Below are 10056 nucleotides of genomic sequence, written 5' to 3' on the forward strand. Positions count from 1 at the left end.
TAAAATCCCTTCTAATAGAACATAAACACTGATGCTGCTGAGATAGTTTCCTGGGATGAGCAGCTCTAAAACAATGGCCTCATAAGAAAGTTGATGTTCTGTATATCTGCAATTTACCTGTGTGTGTGTGTGTGTGTGTGTGTGTGTGTGTGCGTGTGTGTGCGTGTGTGTGTGTGCGTGTGTGTGCGTGTGTGTGTGTGTGTGTGTGTGTGTGTGTGTGTGTGTGTTTCAAATCTTTCAGGCTTCACAAATATTGTAGAGGAGGGTTCAGACATTTGAGCACAGACAATGATACGGGAGGTTAAAAGGTATCTCTGTGAAAGGGGAGCATTGCATTTGTTGTGTGTATAACAAACATCTGAATGCCTCCTTCTGCTCACATTCTAGTTTCTGTCATTCACATGCCTTAATCTTCTCGTCATGTACATTGAGCATGTGCTTATTGTCGCAACTTTTCCAGTTTGTCTCTCATGTTCTCGCTTTTGTTGCCATTAATGTGACTGTGAATGGTAAGAAGGCAAAAACTGCGAAGTGTGTAGCACCGGTGTCACACCGCTAACTGCGCCACTGGACCAGTTCTAGGCTCCAAGGAGTGGGGAGCAAGAATAACAACACCAGATACCGCTGCTTTAAGTGGAACAGGCCGGCAATTTACTGAATGCAAAAACACACACATAAAATACAATACATAAAACAAAAATTACCCTGCAGGTTCTTAATAAGGAGGCAAATATAATTGAAAAGGAAAAAAAATAAAGAGTATGTCACTCTTTCTTTTTGCTCTTTAGTTTACCTAGCTTATTTTGATAAGACTAATTTGAGTTAGTTAAACCAGTCTTTTTTTCCTAGGTTGCATCTATTTTAAGATTCCTATTTTTCTTCCTGAGTTAACTCAATCTCCTTTCTTTTAGAGGTAAGAAAAATACCTTCAAACACAATTAAATCAAAGTGGACCACAACTATTCAAATCACATTCAGACACATAAACATATGAAAATCAAAGTATGGCACTTTAAATTCAAGTTCAAGTCAAAATGTAAATTCAGGTACTCAGTTCAGTGAAAAGCTTCAGTTTGACTCAGTCCAAAAAGGATAATAATTCAATCAGTTCTCAGTTCTGGTCAGTTCAGTTCGAACTAGTTCCTGATATTCCTACCGCTCCGGCAGCGAATTACCACACGCAGGAGAATCCCTCCCTAATGCGATGGAGAAGATGAATTGAAGGTCTGGGTCTGGCTCGCCATCTTGAATCCCGTCTGTGAATGTGCACGTCGCACACGGCAAACCAATCCTCGCTCCGACCGAGCTTCCAACCAAGCAAAAAACCTGACCAAACCCGATGTAGCTTAGTTCTCATAAAATCCCCGTCAGTTCCCGACCAGGTAGATTATGTTTTTTTCACCATAATATTAACTTTTTCCTGTTAATTAATCACCGCTCTTCTCTCCGACTCCTCCTCTGCTCTCTCCCTCCGGTCTGTGTACTGCAGCGTCACTCAGGTGCTGCGTCTGTAACGCTAGTTCCTTAAAGGGGCAGTGACGTTATTTTCTGTCTGCAGACTTTTAATCAACTGTTTATTCTTTTTTTTTGTCAGATTTTAACATGGGTTACATCCTCCCCTCTTTACCTAATGCACGTCCCTGTGCATTTTGAATTTATACTGTCATAACTCTAGGAGTTTTTGGAAAGCTAGGTTCTTCAAGAGAATCTGTAAACACATCACTCAAGGTTTGAAATAAGGACTGAACTATTGTAACCAACGGGTTTCCTAGCTCAGGATAAGTCAGTCTTTTAGTCGGTTTTCTGTCTCTGACAGGTCTTCCCGAACAGTCACTTTCATTTTGGTTGTCCGTTTGACCCAGATCACTTGTGTTTTCCTTGCTCTCCTGAGCAGGTTGAGTAGAAGGATGGACATTATCCAGGTCTTTCTCAGGTAGGCTTCCAATTTCCTGTTCAGCGATTGAGTTTCTCTCTTCAGGATCAGGTAGGTCTTTCTCTTCAGTATCAGGTAAGCCTAAATCATAAGTTTCTACTGGAGGATCTTCAGGGAAAGCTTTGGCTACGTCTGAAGGATCTTGCTCAACAGCAGTCAAGTCAGGTTCCGGTTCATTCCTTTCAGGTAAGTATTCCGTAGGTTCTGAAGTCAGGTTGAAACCTAGTGTTTCCACTCTTAGGTTTCTGCGATAGTGATATCCCTCAGAATCAGACTGGGATTCATCCCCATCAGCTCCATTTGATGTGTCATTTTTAGAATGTTGTCGAGTTCTTGGTCGCCTTACTACTTTTGGTGGGTTAGTTTCGCTTTCGGCCAGGGTCGCAGGAAGGAAACCACATGGCAGCAGGAGGTCACAATGAAGAGTTCTTTGCGGACCATCTCTTGTCTCAGGTTTCACAACATACACTGGGATGTCTCCGGACTGTCTCAGGACAACATACACATCGGACTCCCACCTGTCAGCTAACTTGTGCTTGCCTCTGAGACGGACATTTCGAACCAAGACTCTGTCGCCTTCTTTCAAGGTGGAGTCAACAACATGCTTGTCAAACCTTGCTTTGTTGCGATTGGCTGTCTTTTTAGCATTCTCAGTTGCTACTCTGTAACTGTCTTCAAGTTGAGATTTCAGGTTGCGGACATATTGCGAGTGAGAGCCTGGCTGATGATTGACTGGTAGGCCAAAGGCTAGGTCAACTGGCAGTCTCGGCTGACGCCCGAACATTAACTCGTAGGGGGTAAAGCCGGTTGTCTCGTTCTTAGTACAATTATAAGCGTGTACTAACGGCCTGACATACTCACGCCAGTGACTCTTCTTCTGGTTTTCAAGGGTGCCCAACATGTTGAGCAGGGTCCTGTTGAAGCGTTCTACAGGGTTCCCTCTCGGATGGTAAGGCGTGGTTCTTATCTTTTGAGTGCCAATGAGCTCACACAGTTCTTTTATTGTTTGAGACTCAAAGTCAGGACCTTGGTCACTGTGGAGTCTTTCAGGAATGCCATAATGAACGAAAAAGTGGTCCCACAGGGTCTTGGCCACTGTCCTGGCTTTCTGATTTGGGGTGGGGACTGCCACTGCATATTTCGTAAAATGGTCGGTAATGACCAAAATGTCTTTTGTGTTACTTGAGTCCGGCTCCACACTGAGAAAATCCATGCACACGAGTTCAAGTGGTCTTGTAGCCACGATGTTGATGAGTGGTGCCGCTTTCTCGGGCATGGTCTTACGTCGTATGCAACGGTTGCAGTTTCTGACTTTATTTTCCACCTCAGTTGACATTTTGGGCCAATAGAATCGCTTCCGGACAAGATCTAGCGTGCGCTCTGTGCCCATATGGCCCATGTCGTCGTGGAGGCTCTCGAGGACTACGGATCTCAGGGCTTCAGGGAGTACAAGCTGGTAGTGAGTCTGAGCACCCTCTTGTCGCCTGCGATACAAAACACCATTTGAGACCTCCAGTTTGTTCCACTCCCTCAATAAGAGACCAAGCTCAGGAAGTTCTTTCCTCAAGGAGGGTGGAGGTTTCTCTCCTGACTCCACTTGCCTGATGACTTCACCAATGCAGGGATCAGCATTTTGTTTGTCTCTTAGTTCAGCTGGTGCTAATGGTGGAATGACAGGTAAGCCACCAAGCTGATCCTCCTCTTCAAAGCTTTGAGGGAGAGCCTTTGGGTGGTGGGCAAGTGACACAACCAAGGCGGTGCTGGGTGATGTTTCCCCAGGGTGATTGTTGATTACTTCATGGACCAAATGCTTCTCACAGATGGCTTTGATGGTGCTTTCATTCAGGTGTGCATAATCAGCTTCTGACAAGTGTCTTTTTGTGAATTGTTGTATTCTCTCCAACTCTTTTTGTGATGATGTGTCATCAGGTACTCTGCCGTGAGGACGTCTGGACAGTCCGTCCGCGTCCTGGTTCTGCTTACCGGCTCTGTACTGTAGCTGGAAATCGAACGTCGACAGAGCGGCCAACCATCTGTAGCTCGTGGCGTCGAGCTTAGCTGAGGTAAGAATGTATGTTAATGGATTGCTATCTGTGACAGCAAGGAATGTGTTTCCGTACAGGTAATCCTGGAATTTCTCTGTTACTGCCCATTTAAGGGCGAGAAATTCTAATTTGTGAGCGGGATACCTGGACTCACACCTCGACAGACCTCGGCTCGCATAAGCAATGACGCGCTTCTGTCCCTGTTGCTCCTGGTAGAGAGCAGCACCGAGGCCCGACGTGCTTGCATCTGTATGTAAAATGTAGGAGAGCTTAGGGTCAGCAAACCCAAGGATGGGTGCGGTTGTCAGCTTTTCGATTATAGTGTCGAACGCTGTTTGGCAAGCAGGTGTCCATCTGTCACCAAAGACGTCCTTTGGATTGAAATACTTCTCAGGGTTCACTGTGGTTTTAGCGTGCTTTCTTAGTGGTGGATAGCCAGCAGTGAGCTCGTTAAGTGGCTTCACGATCTTAGAATAGTCTTTAATGAACCGGCGGTAGTAACCGCAGAAACCCAGGAAGATTCTTAGCTCCTTCAAGTTGTTTGGTTTTGGCCAGGTTTTTAGTGCTGCTAATTTGTCAGGATCGGTCTCAATGCCCTTTTGAGACACAATGTGCCCGAGGTACTTTACAGAAGTTTGGTAGAACTTGCATTTCCCTGGTGACAGTTTCAAGCCAAACTCTTTCAATCGGTTGAGCACGTGCATCAACCTCTCCTCGTGCTCCTCCAATGTAGAGGAGAAGACGATGAGGTCATCCAGAAAAACTAGGACTTGCTTCAAGTTCAACTCTCCCATACAACGCTCCATGAGTCTCTGGAACGTGCTAGGGGCATTGGTTATCCCCTGAGGCATTCTGTTGAACTCGAAGAATCCTAGAGGGCAGACGAATGCGGTTTTGTGTTTGTCTGCCTCCTCCATCTCTATTTGATAGAAGCCCGATTTGAGATCGAGCACCGAGAACCACCTGGACCCGGTCAATGCTGAGAAGGACTCTTCCAGATTAGGTAAGGCATATGAATCCTTTACCGTTTGTGCATTCAATTTTCTGTAATCTATGCAGAGTCTAACATCGCCATTCCTTTTCCTGACGACTACGATCGGCGAGGAGAAAGGTGACTCTGATTCACGGATGACTTCTGCATCGAGGAGTTGCTGGAGATGGGTACGCACAGCTTCTATGTCCTGCGGATGTATAGGTCTTGGCCTGTGTTTGAATGGTGTCTCGTCACCGAGAGTTATATGGTGTTTGGTTTTGTCAGTGCGGCCAAAGTCAAGCTCGTGCATTGCAAACACCTCTGGCATGGAATTCAACTTCTCTTTTATCCTCTCCTTCCACTCGTTGGGTACAGAAGAATCAGTAAAGTCAAAGTCGAGATTTGGTTTTTTGTCAGATTTTGTAGGAGAGTCTGAGTCAGGGGTCTTGACAGGTTGAACATTCTTGACAGCGTGTATCTCTGCTATCACAGCTTTTGGGGGCAGAGTGACGTCATGCTGTGACTCGTTTCTGAGTATGACTGGTATGCAGCGTGATGGCTTTGGTGGTAGACTTACCAGGCTATCTGTCACCAGGATGCCACCAGGCAGGGACGATGACTTTGGTGACTCCACCATCACCCACTTTCCAACACCAGATGTTGTGCAGCTCACTGATCCTTGAAGGACCTTAGTCTGTCCAGCTGAAATGGTCTCGAGGTCCCTACTATGAAGCCTCACCACTCCCAGGCTGGAATCAACAGACTGTTTTTTCCGGATTTCAAGGGTCTTTAAGACGACTTTGTAGCCATAAGGAAGAGACTCAAAGTTCTGAGGTGCGATCTCTGCATACTTTTCATAGAGAACATCCAAAGTATTTGTGCCTATAAGCACTGATGACAATGTGGAGCGCATGTCAGGTACAACCAAGACCAGCGTAGGTACCTCGATGTCGACTCCAAGCAAGCTCTTTGGGAATCTGATGGTGGCCTCAACATAGCCAAGGTAAGGGACGCTTTGACCGTTGGCTCCTTCCACTTCAAGCAAGTCGTTCAAGGAATTGAGAGGCAAGTGAGACAGGTTCTCTAGATAGAAAGAGTTGGGGATCGTTGTTACTTGGGATCCTGAATCCAACAAGCAACTACAGTCTTTGTCAGCTATGGTCACTTGTGCGGTGCACTTGGCTCCAATCAGACCTTTTGGCAAAGTCACTGACTGTCTTTGTGTGTGAGAGTACACATGGGCTCTGTAAAACTCCTTTCTGGGACACTTTGCCTGTGCTCCAGTCCCCGTTTGTCCCACAACCGGAACTGGGTCTAGTTTAAAGGATCAGGCTTTGAAGTGCCATGTTGACTGTCCCATGCTAACTGCTTTTCTTTTAGCAGCTTCCTCTTCTCAGCCACAAGAGATGGGTTTGGCTCACTTTCACACTGAGGCTTAATGTGCCCATCCTCTCCACATCTAAAGCAATACCAGGGCCTTGGTCTATTGCTTGTGCTGTTGTTTGCACCTCGGCTGTGGGGCTGCAGCCTTTGAGATGTGTGAGTGATAGCTGGGGAATGTGTGTTAGCTGTTGGGGGAGCTAGTGGTCTGGTAGCTGATTTAGCTTTTCTACTGTCTTTCTGTGTGATACGTGTGAGCTGAGACTGTAGATCAGCTATTTGTTTCTTTAAGTCTTGGATTTCAGACCTGTGATCAGGAGCTGGCTGAGATGAGCTGCAGTCTTCTTCACCCTGCACATAAACACCTTGATAATGAGAAGACACTCTTGGCTTTGAAACATTGAAGTGCTGTTTCATGCGTGAAGCTTTGGAAGAACGTTTATTTTCTGCTGTGCGGAGTAACAGGAGAAGTTCAGCAAAGGTAGGTGGATCCTGCTTCTTCTGTTCTAGCTGGAGTTCAGCTATCAAGTTGTTATCCCAGCAGCCCCTGACAAACTGCTTAAGAAGATGCCGGTCAAGGTCGCTTGCAGTTACACCTCCCCTTCTGAGGGTGGTGCTCAGCATCACCTTCAGCCGTTGTAGATAAGCTGAGGGTTTCTCACCATTATCCTGCATTGTGTTAAGATACTTTGCAAAAAGGTCGTCTCCATCTTCGACTGTGCTGAAAGCAGAGTCTAAGATCTCTAAGTACACACTAAGAGGAGAATCAGGTGTCAGGTGCTTCACAATATCAATGGCGGGTGATAAGAGACTTTCAAGAAGCTTTCGTGACTTGTAAATATCAGACTGTGTTGTGTCTTTAAGAAGAAGTTCCACATTGGAGCGCCATGTCTCATAATCCACTTCACTGTTGGGACGTGGGACACGCCCAGAGAAGGGTCTGAGACTCAAGGAAGTGTGCACCTGCAGAGCAGAGTCTTCATTTCTCACTATGTGCTCAACAACTACTTTTTGTATGTCAGGTGGATTGACGTCAGAAAGTTTCAGAGCAGGCAGTGTCTTTTCCTTAGATGATGTCGACGGTGGGGACCAATGATGTTGAACATGCTGCTGTGGGGTCATACTGGGCAGGGAGCTTACCTGCGCAGCATTTTCAGGAGCATGTTGCTCTGGGGTATCAGGTGAGTGATCTAGATCGACAGTCTCACTGATGAGGGAGAGCTCCTCTCTGAGGACAGCTGCAAAGTCTTTACCAGTCTGTTTTGCAATGTCCTTTAACTCTGAAAGGTAAGTCTGTGTAGCTGTCTTGCTAGCTACAGGTGTGTAAACATTAGCTAGGGCTCTGATGTGGTAGGTGACGTCAGTCTTAGTCTTACTGTTAAGCCTGTATGGCAATGAAGGTAAGAGAGATTGCACAGCTGTACCATACACATACTCTACGATAACCTGTTTGGCTGAATCTGGTTCAGTGAGATCCACTGGGATTACTCTTTGAATGGAACCATATTGTTTCAGGAAGTCACTTAGTTCGTCATCAGTTTCTGTATCGGTCATGCCGCTAACTATGACTGAGTTAGGGATTTTTACACTACTGGTTTGAACGACATCCATTTTTTCTTTTTTTTTTTTCTGATAACAATATTATACGGTCTCTGGTTTCTAGTTTAAATGCTTTAAGCCACTCCTGGCTGGCTCGCCACGTTTGTAGCACCGGTGTCACACCGCTAACTGCGCCACTGGACCAGTTCTAGGCTCCAAGGAGTGGGGAGCAAGAATAACAACACCAGATACCGCTGCTTTAAGTGGAACAGGCCGGCAATTTACTGAATGCAAAAACACACACATAAAATACAATACATAAAACAAAAATTACCCTGCAGGTTCTTAATAAGGAGGCAAATATAATTGAAAAGGAAAAAAAATAAAGAGTATGTCACTCTTTCTTTTTGCTCTTTAGTTTACCTAGCTTATTTTGATAAGACTAATTTGAGTTAGTTAAACCAGTCTTTTTTTCCTAGGTTGCATCTATTTTAAGATTCCTATTTTTCTTCCTGAGTTAACTCAATCTCCTTTCTTTTAGAGGTAAGAAAAATACCTTCAAACACAATTAAATCAAAGTGGACCACAACTATTCAAATCACATTCAGACACATAAACATATGAAAATCAAAGTATGGCACTTTAAATTCAAGTTCAAGTCAAAATGTAAATTCAGGTACTCAGTTCAGTGAAAAGCTTCAGTTTGACTCAGTCCAAAAAGGATAATAATTCAATCAGTTCTCAGTTCTGGTCAGTTCAGTTCGAACTAGTTCCTGATATTCCTACCGCTCCGGCAGCGAATTACCACACGCAGGAGAATCCCTCCCTAATGCGATGGAGAAGATGAATTGAAGGTCTGGGTCTGGCTCGCCATCTTGAATCCCGTCTGTGAATGTGCACGTCGCACACGGCAAACCAATCCTCGCTCCGACCGAGCTTCCAACCAAGCAAAAAACCTGACCAAACCCGATGTAGCTTAGTTCTCATAAAATCCCCGTCAGTTCCCGACCAGGTAGATTATGTTTTTTTCACCATAATATTAACTTTTTCCTGTTAATTAATCACCGCTCTTCTCTCCGACTCCTCCTCTGCTCTCTCCCTCCGGTCTGTGTACTGCAGCGTCACTCAGGTGCTGCGTCTGTAACGCTAGTTCCTTAAAGGGGCAGTGACGTTATTTTCTGTCTGCAGACTTTTAATCAACTGTTTATTCTTTTTTTTTGTCAGATTTTAACATGGGTTACAAGTGACTCGCACATATTTATCTTTAACAATTATCAGCCTGGCGGGTAGGTCTGCCAATATGTCAGTGGGGCTGGCACCCCTGATGGGTACACATCATTGATATGGCTACTGTTTCACTGGTTTTCTACCAACACTGTCCTCACTATAGTGTGTGCATCTTTGAGTCTGTGTGTGCACGTTCTGTCCATTTTCTACTGAAGGGGGGTCCCAGGGGTCTCCCTCTCTGAGTAAGAAATGACAGAGACGACAGCTGAATCTCTGCTCCGTCCCTCTCTCTCTCTCCATCTCACGTCCCTCATTCCCTCCCTCATCCATCTATTGACAGGTCTGCAGCCACAGCACCCCACACAAAATGAATCTCAATGATCCAGCATGCATCAGAAACCATTACCTGCACAGCACAAATGTACACTGTGAATATGAATCACCTGCTGTGGGTGTCACTGACCATTTGAAACACAGATACATGCTAAAGTACGAATGCCAAATATCTCCTCAGTGCACCCCAGTGTGCCACTCCTCTGTCAGTCTCAGAGAAAATAGGGAGATCCATGCACAATGAAGCTCATGAATTATCAGCTGAGCATGAATGTCAACTATCGTGACCACATGTGTATCCATCATTCTCATATGCTGATATGTCAAAAGATCAGGCCTTGCTCAGCGGGCTGTGTCCCTGTGAGTGATATGTGTGCAAAGCTCTTGTCATTTACACATTCAATCAATTATCCAAATAACATAAAAAATGTGGAATAAACATACATGCAGCAAATTCCCAGAGGTGAGTGGCATATCTCCCTGGACTGGTTGCACTGTATATCTATTTGTCATGTTGATAGTAAGCATATAATTTCATCACGTTTCCCCTGCAGTCGCATTTGATTGGATACATCCAGGTCAATAAATTTCAGTTAAATGTCAGGGCTCAATGGAGAACAAACACA

Source organism: Archocentrus centrarchus, chromosome 1, assembly GCF_007364275.1.
Source record: "Archocentrus centrarchus isolate MPI-CPG fArcCen1 chromosome 1, fArcCen1, whole genome shotgun sequence".
Lineage (NCBI taxonomy): Eukaryota > Metazoa > Chordata > Actinopteri > Cichliformes > Cichlidae > Archocentrus > Archocentrus centrarchus.